At 35.4% G+C, this 5,888-nt stretch overlaps 1 long non-coding RNA gene across 1 annotated transcript; it reads right to left on the reverse strand.

The window, feature by feature from the left end:
* Positions 1–2,108: 2,108 nt before the first annotated feature.
* Positions 2,109–5,455, reverse strand: LOC127659310 (uncharacterized). Its single transcript, XR_007972517.1, has 3 exons — positions 4,833–5,455; positions 3,122–3,201; positions 2,109–2,874 (listed from the first exon to the last, which is right to left on the reverse strand). It is a non-coding gene; the product is annotated as an uncharacterized LOC127659310 (long non-coding RNA).
* Between the last annotated feature and the right edge of the window lie 433 nt (positions 5,456–5,888).

The following is a 5,888-nucleotide window of genomic DNA, read 5'->3' on the forward strand; positions in this document are numbered from 1 at the left end:
TTGATTACTGAAGAGATTACTTTGCATTTTATTTTCATTTGTTTCATTTAATATTTATTCCTTTCAGATGGAAAACATTTATACATATAAATGATACGATACAAAGTGCATTTGAACAGCGGTGAAACACTTTCTTATTATGTGTTACATTCATACGAGCAGACAGAGAAGTAAGTTCTGGAGCAGTATGTTTGGAGCAGCAGAAATAGAAATAAAACTTGAGTAAATTGTCAGCTTTATGCTAAGCTAAAATGTTATTTCTAGCCCTTTTACATGCACATGTTACCAGACACGATCATATTTGTTTATCAAGAAAATTTACGTTGGATCATAATTTCTTTTTTTCTAGGAAGACTGATCTAGGATATTAGGGCAAAAATCTTATTCTTGATAATTTTTCTGTATTCTTTTCCTGTAAAAATATCTAAAAATTGTTAAAAGAAGATCAATTTGATTAATCTTGTTTTAGGTTTTAGGATATTAGGGCAAAAATCGTATTCTTGATAATATTTCTGTATTCTTTTCCTGTAAAAATATCTAAAAATCGTTAAAAGAAGATCAATTTGATTAATGTATAAGATTTTTAGGTTTTTCAGGTTTTTTACACGTTTATTTGGTCTTACTGTACTGGACCACTGCAAAATGATCAGTTTCTCTGGATTTACTATTTATAGGTACAGTATGTATAGTACAATCTCCAGACCTGAACCCCATTGAAAACCTCTGGAATGTGATCAAGAGGAAGATGGATGGCCACAAACCATCAAACAAAGCCAAGCTGCTTGAATGTTTGCACCAGGAGTGGCATAAAGTCACCCAACATCAATGTGAAAGACTGATAGAGAGCATGCCAAGACGCATGAAAGCTGTGATTGAAAATCATGTTTATTCCACCAAATATTGATTTTTGAACTCTTCCCAAGTTAACAAATGTGTGTATTGTGCTGTTTAAAATTACTATGAACTGCATCTTTTTGTTATTTTGACCAGTTGTCATTTTCTGCAAATGCTCTAAATGACAACATGTTTATTTGAAATTTGGGAGAAATTTTGTCAGTACTTTATAGAATTAAACATAAATGTGCATTTCACTCAAACACATACCTATAAATAGTAAATACAAAGAAACTGATAACTGATAGACTGATATATATATATATATATATATATATATATATATATATATATATATATATATATATATATATATACCTTGCTAAAAAATTGCATTTGGTTCATGCCAAGTCCCAGGAAAAGGTTATACAGGTATGAAGACAGCACAAATATTGGCAAATTAAACTTTCACGGACATTAAAATATATTTTATCCACAATTCATCAACGGATGCAGACAAGTCTGACGTGTGTCCGGCGAGAAATGCCGACATAAACATCTCTCATTAAAAAGTTACAAATGTTTTTTTGTTATTTTCTGGTCTGATTTAGTCACAGTGTTAAAAAACGTCTTTGATGATCCCAGAATGTAAGAGCTTCTTTTAACTCCTGAAGGTTTTTGTCACATTCTCACAGCACAGCACAATGAATGTATATGGAATTTTGGCCACAAACATGGTGGCACGGTCACACAGTGATGTCACATGAAAGGCAGTTGGGACATTCCTTCTGTTGTTGCTGTCAGGAACTTAATAAACAATATAACAGCTAGTCTCCTTATCCTTATTAGAAGTCTCCTTATCTGTATACAACTTTATATTCATAAATATTTGAAGACTACAATGTGTTTGTATTAGAAGCAAATAAAACCTTCTCTCTGAGTGGGAGCAATGAGTCCTAATTAGTATTTATAATTTAGAAAAAGTAACCATTGCTAATTTGTCAAACTTATTATCAGTTTTTATTTTTATTTTTTTCCTTTCTATTCCCCATCAGTAGCAGATTTATGAAACTCTTTTAGGATATTTTGAGTACCAAAGGTAAGTGATTGTAGTGTTCAAAACAAAACAAAACAAGACATGACAAATTAGCAATGAGATGAAGTGTCTGAAAATGTGATTTATTTACCCAGTAATCTGTTGCACACTTTGAAGGTTTAATAATTACACTCCTACTGCTTTGATTGTAAAGACAGTGGGAGGGGAGTTGCCATTATCTCAGACAGCCCTTAGCTAATGGCGTCCCATTCACCTGGGGGGCACTGACAGCTGTTGAGTCTCCCTTCTGCTCACTTTAGTGCCTCCAATCCAAGCTAAAACTCCATTTGAAACCTTATTCTGTAAGGGCACAGATGTCACGAGTTTGAAGTTCCATAGACAAATTTATTTTAAGAATTTTCATTTTGAGGCACTTTAGCACTACCCTGAAATTTAAGAACAATCTCTGTCACATATTAGAAAACACACAACAAATGTATTTAAAGTCAAGGTGTACGATGTTTAAGATGACACTTGTTCTGTTCTTTTGAATAAAAAGATGAATTCTGTCTCCAGGATAACTTAAATAGCAAAGCATTGGACCTTTCAAAGAATGAAAAATGCTAACTCTAATGGTCACAGATGGTCTTAATTCTGTCAAATGTTGATCGAGCAATTGTTAATTGATTATGTCTATCAATATCAAGCTGCTGTATTAAAAAGAAACTAAAAAACATGTAGTTTAACCACAGCACAATCGTTTGCCTTTATGATAAAAAAATAAATAAATGAATAATAACAAAAAAATTGACGCTCCAGTCTGTGATTACCAAAATCAAAGGATTTGTTGAGGCATAAATGACATAGTGACAAGGGGCATATTGAACCCAGATGGGCCAGTGCCGCAAGTCAAGATGTGCTCATCTCTGGAATCAGAGCACTGCCTCCCACCAGGAGGAAGAGGTGGAATGTAGCAAGATTATCTTTTTTCAGCTCTGGGTTCTCTGGGGAAACAAAAAAATCAAAACATAATGCACATTATAGAGATATGTGCTCAAATGAGAAAGTCTGGTTGTAGGAAAAGAGACAAAATATTTGGGAGGTCAGTGGTTAAATTAGCACTACTACAACAATCAGAATCCTCCAGGAAGCTGCTGTCTGGGTGTTAGTATTTTATGGCAGGGCCATATCAAGGTAATCTAGGCCCTCTGACCGTATATTGCTCTGGGCCCCTTTCCTAATAAAACTTACAGTTTTGAATTTGTTGTGGGGCCCCCTGGACCTTTGGGCCCCTAGAATTGTTACCACCTTTCTCCTCACAAGCTATGGACCTGTTTTAGGGAGAAGATTAAATTAAGGACATGCAGGACATAAACTCATAGTCAGGGTGTGCAGAAGTGATGTATTGGCTGTCATGAGAATTTAAAGGAATAGTATACCCCCACATGAAAATTATGTCATTATTTACTCATCATAATGTCACTCCAAACACATATGACTTTATTTATTTTTTATTCCATGGAACACAAAAGGTGAATAAAAAAAAAATCTTCACAGGGTTTATTTGACATTTACAGTGACTCTATAAGTTCTCTATATATGACTCTGTATGCACTAATACATAGTCATATGATAACTTTGTGCAATAAACAGAATTAAATTTAAGTTGTCATTCACTCTCAAATCACCAATAAAGCACTCAAATCAAACATGGCAGCTTTATAGATAACGGCTGGGTTTCCCGAAGCTAAGTAGAACGTTAGTAGTACTTAAGTAGCAAGTTTGTAAAACGATCGTCTGACTCCTTGATATTCAGCCTATTACAAGATTACTTGCCAAATAAATGCACATGAAACATTGAGATGAAATTGTTTTATTAGCTTACTTTGTAGAGATCGCAGAGTAATCCGACAAGCAGGAGAGATGGCTCGCAGAACACGGATGAGCAGTCTGATACATCTAAATTTCTGAATATTCGGTAGTTACAGAGCAATATCTGACCACTGGATGGCGCCATTGGCCAATCACAATCGAATATTCCAGAGAGCCGTGTAATAATATTAATTAACAACATTAGTTAACATGAATTTGTTCATGATACTTGTATGTTTGTTTGTTCATGATAACTAATGCATTTACTAATGTTAAAGAATGGAAACTAATAGTTACGTGTTACCATTACAATGTTACCGTATGTTTTTATAAAAGCATTAAAAAGCCACCATGGCTTTTGTGTTCCTGGTCTCTATGAGTTAAAACTATGATGGCTGAGTCCAATTAGCGCTCCCTATTAAATAGTTGGTGTAGTGAGAATCACCCTGGCACCAATTGAAATGAACTGGGCCTCACACAAGACACCAAAATATGTAGTGATTTTTTTTATCACACTTCACTTAAGGTGTATGTGTGTTATTATTAATATCAGAAAGCCCCTCCCTCCATCCTCAGGGCACCAGCTAAGGAGTTTCACCTTAACAGTAAAAGAAATATGTAAACTGGAGGGAGTTGGTCATCTGATTAATCTGAAGAATTTGTAAAATTCAGCCAAACATTTAGAGCTCTTCTGTATCATCAACACAAGGAACACACAGTTTTAGTAAAAATGAGTTTTATTTTCAAAAGGATAAGCAAGAATAATAAACAAATCTACAAAATGGTACTAATATACTATAAGATAACATAAATAAATTGGTCAATAAAAGTGCATAGGATGAAAAGATGAAAGTGATTGAATTGGACGTAGCACTGGCAAAGTATGGCTATTATCTTATGAAAGATAAATAGCTGTTTCTATGTTAATTAATAAGGTGACAACCTTATTCCTAATTAAACAAATAACTCAGATTATTTACAAGACATTTGATACACAGGTTACGTAATCTAAAGAACATTCTAAAATCATAAACTGATAGTATACACTAATACCAAGGTCTCTAGAAAGAGGTTTAGTAGTGATATTTACATTCTCCTTGATCGATTGATGAGTTCGGTAACAGCGACTTCTTCCACTGGGGCTGAGGGCCACGATACAGTAGGGAAGGAGCTGGATTCAGTTTTAACAGCCTTGGACACGAAGGAGCTGAGGAATGCTGATCCCCTGGTAGCATTGAGAAGGTTCTTGCAATCTGGAACATGCAGATATACATCCGTTATGTTGGTGCAAGATTCATCATCTGGAACACACAGATGCATGAACCTGAAGAGAGGTTTTTCTCATTAGAGCTAAACCTTGTCGCTGAAGTAATTTCCCTGGTATAGGGATTCTGAACTTGGCGTTGCAATAGTCTCTTGTAGTGAGACTCGGTACTTGGTCGATCTTCTGTCTCTCAAATGGACATTAAAACGTTGGGTGATCTGTTATTCTCTCTCTCTCTCTCTCTCTCTCTCTCTCTCTCTCTCTCTCTCTCTGTGAAGCAGAGACTAAGTACATTGTATGGTTTGTATTCTGTTACATCTCCTACCACTCAGTCCAGAGATTCAGAATGTTCATTATTTTGTTATTGCTTCCAAACTCAAACAGCCGTGAACTCAGAACATTGAAGGCTTTTCCAACATGTTGGAACATTTTCCCACACCCTGCGGGGGTGTCTGGCAGTTGTACGAGCAGCTTATCTGATGGCTGTGCTTGGAATTTGATTATGTTGGTCCTGCCCCAATCCAATCAAAATGGAGCCACTCTTCTTTGCCTTGACAGTTAGAGAGGTGCTCCACCATAAACTGGCTCCTGGTATGTCATCTGGTCCGATTGTTCACCAAATTGGCAACTATTGGCAGCCCTGTAAAATAAGATAAGAAATAACTAGATAATTGTATGTGCTATGTGAGAGAGAAGAAACTGTTTTCCAATTTTTATGACAGGTGTTTGGAACAATACAAGTCCAGCAAATAGAATTAGCTGTAAGAAGGAAATGCAGGGAAAGTGAGAACTAGTGTGTCTAGTGTAGATAACTATGATTAGATCAATACACAGTGTTGCTTTGATTCAGTCATGATGGTCACTAGTTGACTGACCTTTCCC

The sequence above is a fragment of the Xyrauchen texanus genome, chromosome 18 (assembly GCF_025860055.1).
Source record: "Xyrauchen texanus isolate HMW12.3.18 chromosome 18, RBS_HiC_50CHRs, whole genome shotgun sequence".
Lineage (NCBI taxonomy): Eukaryota > Metazoa > Chordata > Actinopteri > Cypriniformes > Catostomidae > Xyrauchen > Xyrauchen texanus.